This window comes from Cupressus sempervirens, chromosome 3 (assembly GCF_028749045.1).
Source record: "Cupressus sempervirens isolate cs-2001-9-10 chromosome 3, ASM2874904v1, whole genome shotgun sequence".
NCBI lineage: Eukaryota > Viridiplantae > Streptophyta > Pinopsida > Cupressales > Cupressaceae > Cupressus > Cupressus sempervirens.
The window spans coordinates 686,257,014-686,269,964 of NC_143120.1; the positions used below are offsets into that span (position 1 = coordinate 686,257,014).

At 31.4% G+C, this 12,951-nt stretch overlaps 1 pseudogene; it reads left to right on the forward strand.

The window, feature by feature from the left end:
* The first annotated feature begins 352 nt into the window (after nucleotides 1-352).
* Nucleotides 353-1,684, forward strand: LOC149568605 (aspartic proteinase nepenthesin-2 pseudogene; annotated as a pseudogene).
* Nucleotides 1,685-12,951: the final 11,267 nt, after the last annotated feature.

Sequence of the window (12,951 nt, forward strand, 5' to 3'; positions counted from 1 at the left end):
CAATATGAAGCAGGAATATTGAGTGTACGGAAACACTAGGTAAGTGAAGGCGTGGACAGGGGAAAGAGCGATTTCTATCCTTTCTAGAACAATTCTAGAGAAGATGAGACGGTCACAGATAGAGAAAGCGGAATTAAATAAACTCATCCAATCAAGCGCATCTAAATAAGAGAATCGGTCCTGTTATTGGGACAAGTGGGGGAATATGTTGAGAGGAGAGTCAAAAACCAGTTTCAATTTCAGTAACGACCGAATTTGATTTAAGGCTCTTCCTCGCTCTCTATATAAACACCATATGGAGTGGTGTTGATGAGAGCAGAAAACGTTTTGCAGATTTAGAAAAGACAGAGAAATGGGGTACTGTTCAAAGGTGTTGGGTTTTGTGGTCTTGATATGCTTGGCTATTCCAATGATATCATGTTCTTCGGACAGACTATTTAGTGCTTGGCCCAAGTCCAGCAGCGATGAGAATGTCAAAGTAAGGGTGAACATGACGCGCAGATCAGAGGGAGAGTTGAGCTTCGCTGCGCGAATTCGTTCGGCTGTGGATCGAAGTAAGGGAAGAATGAAGAAGATAGAGGCGCACATAAGAGGTGAATTGGACGCTGAAACGCCGGTTCAAGTCGGGGATGGAGAATTTCTGATGAGCGTTGGTGTGGGAACGCCGTCTGTGAGCTTTGAGGCGATTGTGGACACGGGGAGTGATCTGATTTGGACTCAGTGCAAGCCTTGCCAGGAGTGCTTCTCTCAGCCCACGCCAATATTCGACCCCTCCAAGTCCTCCACTTTCTCCACAATTCCCTGCGGCGATTCTCTTTGTGACGCATTGGGGAGTACACAGACGGGATGCAGTCCAGATTGTACCTTTATGTATCAGTACGGCGATGGCTCCTTCACCAGCGGTGACCTGGCTTCGGAGACACTGTCAATTGGGAGCAGCAAGGTTAAAGGCGTTGCATTTGGATGCGGGCATGACAACGAAGGGCAGGGATTCTCTCAGGGCGGCGGTCTCGTGGGACTGGGAAGAGGTGGTCTCTCTCTCATCTCACAGCTCGGTTCCAAAGCAGAGAACATGTTCTCCTACTGTCTCTTGTCCATCGCCGACTCTTCTTCGCAGACCAGCCCTCTCTTTTTCGGGGAGGGCGCTTCCTTGAGCGGAGGCAAGACTTTGTCGCTCATTAAGAGCAGCGTCATTCCCACTTTCTGGTACATCCCTGTCACAGGGATCACCCTCAATGGTAAGGCCGTAGATATTCCTCCCGGAACTTTTGATCTGCAGCCGGACGGCAGCGGAGGTATGATCATCGATTCCGGAACCACAGTGACCATTCTGGACGAGGCTGCCTACTCTCCTCTCAAGACAGCCATCCAGTCCGCCATTCACCTCGCTCCTGTAGACGGCTCTTCCACAGGCTTGGATCTCTGCTACGGGACATCGTCCACTAAGGACCTCGCCCTGCCGACCCTCACCTTCAACTTCAAGGGCGCCGTGGATTACGAGCTCCCAGCGGACAACTTCTTCATTCAGGTGTCTCAAGACCTTTCCTGCCTCGCAATGTTGGGCGTGCCCTCGGGGAACATTCCTTCCATCTTCGGCAACATACAGCAGCAAAATTTCCACATCCTCTACAACGACGCTCACAACACGCTCTCTTTCAAGCCCACCAAGTGCGACTCTCTCTGAGCATTCGTTATCCTCCTCCTCTTCTCTGTCTCTTTCCCTCTCTCTCTCATTTTAATTCAACTTGGAATGCTTCTTGCGCTTTCGTTATCCTCTCCCCTTTGCTCTGTTTCCGAGTTTCCCTGTTACTCTTCTGCACCGTCGGTTGTTTTCATTCATTTCCGAATGTAATAAGTGATCCTGTCTCCCATGTAATTATAAATCTTTATAATTTAACTTGGTTTTTTTTTCACTAAATATTCAAACACATACATATGGATATGTATATACACAAACACATACATATAGATATGTATATACACATACATATACTGTTGGAAATACAAATGGGAAATGTATACTTCTGAGGGGGTGAATTAGAAGTACTAATCTCTAACCAATAAAACTTTTAACTTTAAAATAATGCATGCATAAACATATTGAATTACAATGTAAAGTAAATTATGAATTTTTAGCATATTTTTGTTCCTGTGGGATATCAAATTACTAATAGTTATACACTAATTCCTTTTGAGCTATGTAGTAACCAGCACAACAACATGACAGTCTCAACCTCATTATCCTATGGATAGATCTAATCAAATGTAATCAAATTTTCAAGATATTGAATTTATTCATTTGGTTTGAGAAGGTATTATCTTTTGACATTTTTTAAATCAATTTATTTTTTCATGAATAATATGTTTTTTGATACAAAGGCCATTTCGTACAAGTTTCATGAATGATTCCATAATAATTTCTTAAGTTTTCCTATTGGAAAATTAGATAAACAGGTAATATTATAGCCACCTTCTTATGATCTTGTTTGTATTAAACTTTATCCAGCACACTTACATTTATTATTGAGAACTTTTTCTAGAATTATGGAGTTAATAAGTAGGAGATAATTTCCACAAGTCAAATTGTGATATTGCTATCAGGATTTAACTGTATGATTTTGAATCAAACTCATTGAACCATGTTTCATTAGTAGTGATTCAACATGAATCCATCTCTCATGAGAATAAATGGAACACTTAACACTCATTGGATCTAGGACTTCCTGAGAGGTCACCCATCTTAGTACTACTCCATCCTTAGCGCACTTAACTGCAGAGTTTCCTCCCGGGTTAAACCCAAAGCTTGCAACCCCATTTGAAAAACCTTCACCAACTATTGTGCCTTATGAACCATTCATTAGAAATCCCGTTAAGCTCATTAATTGATAAGTAGGAGATAATTTCCACAGCAAGTCAAATTGTGATATTGCTATCAAGATTTAATTGTGTGATTTTGAGTCAAACTCATTGACCCTCATTTCATGAGTGGCGATTCAATATGAATCCATATCTCATGAGAATAAATGGAACACTTAACACTCATTGGATCTAGGTGATGGTCATAGCGGTGAAGCATAAAGATTTCCCGGGAGGTCACCCATCCTAGTACTACTCTAGCCTGCATGCGCTTAACTACTAAGTTTCATCCATGGTTAAAACCAAAAGCTTGCAACCTCATTTGTGACATACATATAGATATGTATGTACACATCCATATTGATATACATACATATATACATATATACATACATACATATATATATATATATACACATATATATATATATACATATATATATATACATATACATATATATACATATATATACATATACATACATATACATATATATATACATATACATATATATATGTACATATATGTATATGTATATATACACAAGTGAACAATGTATATACAAAAATATAGATACATACATACATATATATAAACATACATATATATATGTATGTACAAATATATATATAGATATGCATATACTCATACATATAGATATACATATACACATACATGGATCTGTGTCAGCTTTCGGGCTAACTTTGAAGATCCGGTGGGACCAAATCCGACCGGACACCATTCGGTCCAAACAATTTTGAAAGAATCCACATGGCTATGAGCATATGCCACATGGCATATCCACCTAAGTGGTGTTCCGGCCGAAATGGAAAAATTAATTTTAGCCAAAACACAAAAGATTATATAAGATGCAAAATATCTAATCTGCAGCTCTTTTTTATGAAACAAGTTTCCTGGAATCGCGAAGTGGGAAGGGCTGTAGGAGTAATTCAATCAAATCAAGTACGTCAGTAATTTTTACCAATTTTTTAATATGTCTTAAGTTTTATTTTACATTTCCCTAGGTAAATATACGGCTTTTAATGTGTTTTTTAACATTTTACGGCTTTAAACAATTCAAATATTTTTATTATTATGCATCTATGTTTTTAACCAGTGTATTAATTTTTAAATAGTGTAATATTAGATAACTTAGAAAAAATATTGAAATTTCGTAAAGTTTAGACATTGTTAGAAAAAATAGATAAATTGTAAAACATTATTTAGAGAAAATAGTAGAAAATTATATAGAAAATATTAGAAAAGGTAGAAAATATAGAAAATATTAGAACAATTAGAAAGTTTAGAAAACGGTAGAAAATATTTATTAAATATAGAAAATTATTTAGAGAGGATATTAGAGAATTAAATTTTTTTTTTTTTTTGTATTTGCTAAAAATCATAAGAAATTGTTAGGTAAAAGTTTAGAAACTATTGTTTGAAATATTTGATAAAAATAAAAAAATTCTAGATAATAGTAGAAAAGTTTTCTAGTATAAGTAAGACTATATCATTGAAGCAAATGAAACTGGTAACTAGAGCCATCAGATTGAACTAAATCAGACTCTACCTCTTATAGTGAAACAATTAAATTCTAATAAAAACTTTAATATTGAACCTTATAAATTATAGGCAAGAGTGGAACTTAACATTGAAGGTAATTAAACCACAACATCAAACCTAATCAAACTCTACCTAAATTGTCACATTGAACCAAATTAGACTCTAACTCCTATATTGAACCTTAAATTCAAATATGTCAACCTAAACCCTAAACTTTTAACTCTTTGTCTCTCTCTAACTCCTAAACCCCATCTCTCTAAACCCTAAACCTATCTCTAACTTGATAATCCCTAAACTTGTTTCTCTCTCACACTCTCTAACTTACATAACTTCATCTCTCCTAACCCTGACCTACTGTCTCTCTTTCTAGATCTCAAACATTTAACCCTATGTATCTCTCTAACTCCTAAACTACATCTCTCTAAACCGTAAACCTCTCTCTAATTATCTATCACAAAGAATGGGCAAGAGTTTTGCTCTGAAAATATGGAAAATTATATTATCAAACTGAGAAGAATAAAATGAAATTTACAATTGATCAATCCTTATAGAAGAAGATTGTAAAATTTAAAAAGGAAACCCTAAGAGTTAAAAGACATTTAATAATTAATATTTAATTATTAAATAGAAATGTGTGTGCATAAAGTGAAATCTTAAGAAGGGAGTGCAGGTAATTTAATAAATGAAACTAAATTAACCCTTAACTCCGGCATTATCTAAGTAAGGAAAATTTTATCTCTTACTCCGCATCATGGTATTTTTAGATAGGGAGTTTGTGGAAGGTAAAGGTGGAATAATTCCAAGCGCATGGTAGAGTATCCCAATACTAGGGTTAGGCCTTGAGGGACACTACATGTAGTTTTGTTTCTTGCAACCTTCGCATAGTAAATATATCATCTAAGAATGACCTTGGTAATTAGAGAAAGTAATGGGATTTTTGCATAAGAAATCGAATTAAATAAGTTCAATTGAATTATAATCTAATATATTTAATTATTCTGTAACACAAATAGCCTTAACATATAAAATATTTAATAATAGGTCAAGTATATAAAAAGGAATCATTACAATTGAATAGCTATATTTATAGACTTTAGATCTTGTCTCCCACCTACTATTGAATTATCTTAAGGCAGGGAATTTTTGGAAGAGAGAGGCAGAGTAATTTTGGGCAATTGATGGATTATCCCAATACTAGGGATGTCGCTTGTAGTTTATTTCACATGATCTTTGCATGATAAATCTACCATTTTAAGAATAGCCTTAGTAATGGGGAAATCCATGAAGCTTAATGAAATAAGATTTCTTGAAACATTATGAATAACAAGGGGAATACTAGATTAATTCAAGTGTGGTCCAAAAAGGGATCATTACAATAAGGTTTCTTAGGGTAGGGAGTTTGTGGAAGGGAGAGGCAAATTAATTTTAGACATATGATAAATCATTTCAACACTTGGGTTAGGTCTTGAGGGATGTCTCTTGTAGTTTTTCTCATGCGACCTTTGCAAAGTAATTCTACCATCTTAAGAATAACCTTAGCAAATGGGAAAAGTGATAGACTTTTATGAAGTACAAAAATATTACAATACCTATTAAAACATTTCTGAATAGAGAGGGAAGGAGAATGACATTCACAGTCAAAGTTGGTAAAATATTTCCTCCACCTTTTCTTATTTCAAATGTATCTAACAAAGTTTAACATTTATACTCTCTGTCTAGATAATGTCTACTTTGCGTATTCATGCATTTATGTGTCTACATCGTGTCATGCATTTATGTGTCTACATTGTGTCTGCTTTATGTCTTCATGCACTTATTTGTTTACTTTGTGTTTGCTTTGTGTCTTCATTTGCTCACGTGTTTTTACTATAAACTCCATGTGTTTATGCATATTATGTATCTTCACACATCCAATTATATGCTTTGTTTGCCAACTCTCTAAGACAAGTATAAATGATTTTTGCTTGAGGACAAACAATATTTGAGTGGGAAGGACTACAATATCCCCGCCAAGGTACAACTTAATGAATAAAAAGTTTAAATATAAATAATAAACAGTCATATCACATAATATATTGGATCTTATTTAAATAATAAAGATAATAAATTATCTTAATTTATATATTATTATTAACTATTGATATAATAATGAATGAATATATAATAAAGTATGTTATTAAATATTAATCTAATACAACATAATATATATCAGTATATTGATATAAGAATAGTCTTATAAGTTAATATAATAATATATTTTAAAGAGTATATGTCAAATAAATAAATTATTATTAATAAATGAATAATAAATTATGACTACTTAATGTTAGTCAAATGATTAAAGTATAAATGATAATCACCTTCAGCAATAGAAATATATATATATATACCCCTTGTACATAGGCATGTGATCCATGATTAAATTAAGAACCTTGACCAATAATTGGAAGCATGAAAAGCCAAGTAAGAGGTCAAGTTGGTTATAAACCCCTAAATCAAGTATATATAATTCTAAAACTTATAATTAAAATACATAGTGTGTAGGAGAAAGAATAGGTAAGAACATATGGATGGTATCATAATATAATATTTCATGCCTATAGTTACCAGCAACCCTCTAAAGTAACATAAAATATCTCCAAAAACTAGTGGCTAAATACCATAGAAAATAAATGTATGTTTTCACAAAAAGAACTCAAAACCTTTAAATAACAATACGAGTTAAATGTGAAAATATAATACATGATCTTGAGAGTAAATAATAAGGTTTATACAGATAAATAATGCATTCAATAAGTTCAGTGCTTGCCTCAAGTCCTACGAAGATTCAAAAAATCAGGAGTAAAGAAAAAAAGAGAGAAAAATAAACCCAACTTAAAATGCATCATCCAAACCTTTCCAATTTATGTCTCCATGGTAGAAGAAGAATAAACTGTACAAAAATAAATCTCTCTATCATCGGGCCTTGAAAATCTCACATATAACTCTCTCTCCAAATGGGAAGAAACTTACAAATCATTAAAGAATTATACTTAAAACCCTCACTCACACAGTATGCCATTCATTTTTCTCCATAAAAATACCTTTGAGAAATTCTTCCCCTTCATATTTACATTTTACACCACAAATATATGTTCTCGAATAGATTTCAAAATAAAAATAATTCCACAATCTGAAATTGCATTACTTTATGTAATTAATTACAATTTTACAAGTTATTTAGGCATATTAGAGATATATTAAGGCTATTTTATGGAAACATAATTGATAAATAGTACAAAAATGATGTAAATACCATTTCTACTTCTTTTGAGTATATTTCTTTATGCTCATTACTATATTTATTTCCTTGTCTCATATACTTCCACACAGATAATGCATGTATTACATACACCTTTTGCTAGTTGAATGTATTTTATAACCAGCCTTTGTATGTTAGGGAATTTACTCCTCTTTCAAATACTTATTAATTTAATTTTGCATGTTTTAATTTCTTTAATGTAATATCATATTGAATTTTTTTTTATTATCAAAGTGTACTGCTTAAACTCCCTCACATACAATTTTTAACATACATTTAAAACTAAATCTAGTAATAATGTATCTATGCATATTTATACAAAAATATATGTGTGTACCCATATACTCCCATATAAACATACTACTCCTAAATTATAGATAATTTTCATGAAAATGAAATATCCAAATTATGAACACATAAAAATTTTACAACCAACATCTACTGATCATAACATCAAAATAAATCATACAAAAAATAATCGTGAGACTAAATGACTGACCTCTTATTAGACTTAAAAAGGATATAAGGATTTCTGTATGGATCATGGTTCCATCTCTATTTTATCAACAACTTATTTAATGATTTTCAGGCATACTCACACTTGTGTAGTCAGATATAGTCAATGTCTTGTACTTGCATACACTTGCATTATCGACTGACAAGATACAATACATATGCATATATACAATAGGGACAAACAAGTAAGGAGTAGTGTGACATCATGTAAATCTCTTATAGTAGTGACTACAACTACCTTCCCTCAACTAGGAGACATAATGTACAATGGCTTATTCGAATTATATTAAAACTAAACCATAAAGATGAATTAAAACAAGACATAAGAAATATTTCCAACCAATGTATAGAGAGTGCGAGAGTGAATTATAACTCAAAGAAACCTATAAAGGATTATCCAAGGCACATATTAGACAATAAACCATATACTCAATTTCCTAAGACCGTTACATAGATCGTGATCAAATATATAATGCAAATCAAGCAGTGGACATTTTAAAAAATCTCTAAGTAGATTTGCAAAGATGTTTATTTTAAAGATAGAAATGTCTCTAGAAGCTTTTATATCATAAGATTTGAGTTAGTTTTATTGCGCTCATTAGGTTATCTAGTGGATAGGAATCATTATGCTTTAAAATTCTAGTTAAAAAAAGTTTAGTTTTTACTAAAAAATGTTTCTGAATCAAAGAGTAATGAGATTAACCTTATCTTCCAACATATCCCAAGTGTGATTCTAATATCTTCAAACTCTACTTATAATTGTCTAGAGTAGAGGTGAATTTGCATTAAAAAACTTGAGCAGTGAGAACTAAAATATGCATAGATTAGCATCAAATTATCAACACTTCCCCTTAATGCTAAGACTCACAATTTCATCTCTAGACACTCATACTTAACTCCTACAACTCAAACTGCAACTTCAAATTTCTAAAGTCTTATAGATAAACATACTACATCAAATCTAATTAAACTATTTTCTTACTTATTTCTCTCTTTCATGAGAGATCACAAGCCTTAGTCTTCTCATTTCTTTCTCTAATATAAAGAATACTCATGACACTTCCATGTGTCAACCAAAATAAGTAGTCATCAACTACTTCAATCAAAAAATTTAACCTTGACCCACCACTCTCTCTTCTAACATTCTAACATTTAGGTTTAATAAACCTTTTCAACATCTTTGTCACCTTATGCCAGCATGATCCATTGATCTATCCATAGCAAACCCATATATAACTTTTCATAGATAATCCAATGTAATCTTTATTCCAAGATAATTTTCAACTATGACTCTTAATACCACAAACATTAAAAGGGTGAAGATCCCAATATTTCTTCTTCTTTATGCCCTTCTCTATTAAAATATGAATATGTACTACATTCCTTTCTTTGAACTAATTTGTCTAAACCTACAACACTGCAAACATAAGATGTTTGATGTTTACCAAATCCTAGGCATGTAAATTTTTTCCACTAAATGGATTGGATGATCTCTTTCATGCCTTCATGCACTTTAAAAATCCTCTTCTTTCAAATCCTATTTTATGCGCAATCTCAAACCAATGTATGTATGTATGTATGTATGTACGTATGTATGTATGTATGTATGTATGTATGTATGTCTACAAGTATTCATGATGACAATAAAAGTTATATATATATATATATAACTTTTATTGTCATCATGAATACTTGTAGACTTATCTTTAGCTTCACCCTTACTTTAAAAAATGTTAGGTGCACCATCTAAAACTTCTAGATCAACAGAACAAAAAAAAATATTTTCTGTTACAAGAGGCAACTCAAACTGATGGCTTTGGTTTCAAGATCTTATTATCTTTTTCCAAAATCTTTACCTTATTACCCAAATCTTCATTCTTTTTCTTAATTGTATCATACAATTTTAAGTTGTCATTTAACTCAACATTTTCCTTTTTAACCTTTTTCATTTCTTTCTCAAGATTCCCAATTTGACATAATATTCATGTCTCTCATTTCTAAACAATTTCAAATAGTCTACTAATTATGAATTGCAGTTCTTTAATTTTCTCAATTCATCATTCCAAATATCATTTTCACAAAGTAGACTCAACTTTTTGTGTTAACCATATTGTCAGATCATCCATTTTTTGTGTAATATTTAAAGTCCAATTTTTTGTTTTTCATATTTTATTTCTCACTACCAAATAATTTCAAAGAAAATTGATATGCATTAGTTTTTCTCCTTCTTGTATGTGGTCAATTAAATCTGAACAACACTTATATCACTCTGCACATTCCCTCGATATTAGTCATATAGTAGTTACGATGATTTGTATAATTAAAACTTTAGATAGATATTCAATTTATCCTTATTAAAACATTGTATAACCCACTATTGATGGTGTGAAGAGATTATAAATAACAGAAATGTAATTCATTTTGAGGAGAACAATCAATAAATGTAATATTGTTTATCTGCTCTATTCTACCCTGAATCTTTGCTATCATGTTTTACATTTTAGAATTCATCTTGATGCCTTTCAAGCTCCAATGGATGCTTATAGAATAATGTTATCAATTATCTTCATAGAATATTGAATCGAGTGAAGCAACAAGATTCAAGTAAAGTTTTTAGTTCGCATAGGTTTCATGTTCCTTGTCCACTAGGCCTCCCATCTGTACCATCTACTCTAAAATTTCAAAACGCATATCCAATATTAAAAAAATTATCACCAAAATTTGAGTAGGCTAGGAGACTCGTATCCTTAAATGAAAAATATTGAAATTTTAAACATTATTTAGAGAAAATAGTATAAAATTATATAGAAAATATTAGAAAAGGTAGAAAATAGAGAATATATTATAATAGTTAGAAAGTTTAGAAAGTTTAGAAAACAATAGAAAATATTTATTAAATATAGAAAATTATTTAGAGAGAATATTAGAGAATTTAAATATTTTTATTTTGTTTTTGGTAAAATCATTAGAAATTTTTAGGTAAAATTTTAGAAACAACTATTTGAAATCTTTGATAAAAATTAAAATATTTAGAAAATAGTACAAAAGTTCTTCTAGCATAAGTAAAAATCTATCATTCAAGCAAATGAATAATTTGATCTCCTATATACCTATATTAGTATTTTTTTTCATTGAGGATGACATCAATATATTTCTTTGGTTCATGTTGAAATAGCCATATTCAATTGGTGTTTGTCTTCAATTATCATTAATTTAATGCCCTTTAATTAATGAATACATGCACATAATTCTTAAATGATGATTTCTTAAAAATTTTAAATTTTTAAATACCCCACAAGTTCAAATTTTTACCATAGTATATCACATTATATTTCAACTAAGTTTCCCTCTACTAGAGTTCCTTGAATACAATAAATTAATCTACATGAGATTCAAAATACAATTCTATAAAGCACTATCAAATTACACTTTTTTATAACAATCATTTCTTATTTTTAAAGTAATCATATGAAATTTTTTAAATGAGATGAAAAGTAAAATGAGAATAAGTTGAAGGCATAGACATATTGACTAAGAGATTATGATAAATGTAAAATTAATTTAAATATTTGAAAACATACAAACATAGAGAAACACATTATACAATGGGCTTTTAAACTTCTTTTAACAATATTGATCTCAAGTGGGACACCAAATTTATTTGGAAGTATGATAATTGGGTTATCAGTCAAGTGCATGGAAATACACACTAAGTCAGGGTGTGGACACAAGAATGTGATTCATTTCCGTTCTAGGATAATTAAAAAGGAGATGCATGCATAGATAGAGAATTAAGGATAGGAAAACGGCTTTGTCTAGACACATATATTTTACAACTATTTCAAATTTATATTTGTTAATTATTCTTCTAGCATGATGTTGTCTTCCCTTGTAATTATCTTTTGAATGTTAAAAATTATTATTTTCTTTGGTCTCTTGATCTCAGCCATCCTATTTGTTGAGTATACTTTTGGCAAAATATAATCGCTTGTTTAGCTATTTATTTGGATCTTATAAGCTCTCTCCACCATGTGCTCTTTATAGATTAGTGATCCTATATGTGCAATCGTTTTTAATTTTGAGCTTTTGTGAAAGATTTTATTTTCTTTTGCCTCCTTCTTCATACCAAATTTTTCTAGATACTCACCTCCAAAATAATTCTACTTTGGATAAAATATCTTCATATTTTCTTAATAATTATTTTTCTTTTTATATGTTTTTCTTGATCCATCACTTTTTTCATCACTTAGTTATTTAAACTTTCATTTTCGTCAGTGGGCCCTTGGTCTACCAGTGAAGTTGAATGGTTCTTAAAGAGCCTACCAAGGATCAAGTCTCATTGAGCACATGGCTCCAATATTGAAAACGGGCGAGGTTAGGATCATTGCCCCTGGCGAATTTGGAAAAATGGATACCCCTTAGTCCTTGGCTCTTAGCTGAAGAGGTTCAGTTGTAAGGCTTGTGCTCCCCTATCAGGTAGCTAAAAATAATTCCTAGAAGATCTCCATCAAAAAAATCATTAATTTTATTCTTCTATGTTTCTTTAGGCTCAAACATATTCCCAAATCATTCCCTATCTGAATCTTTCCTTTGATTTTCTTTAACCCATACATGAAGCAAATTACTTTTGAACCCATAAAACATTATTTCCACTACGATATTTTTAATTATTTAACAAAAATTTCTTCCTTCAAGAACATATTTTAAAATTTAA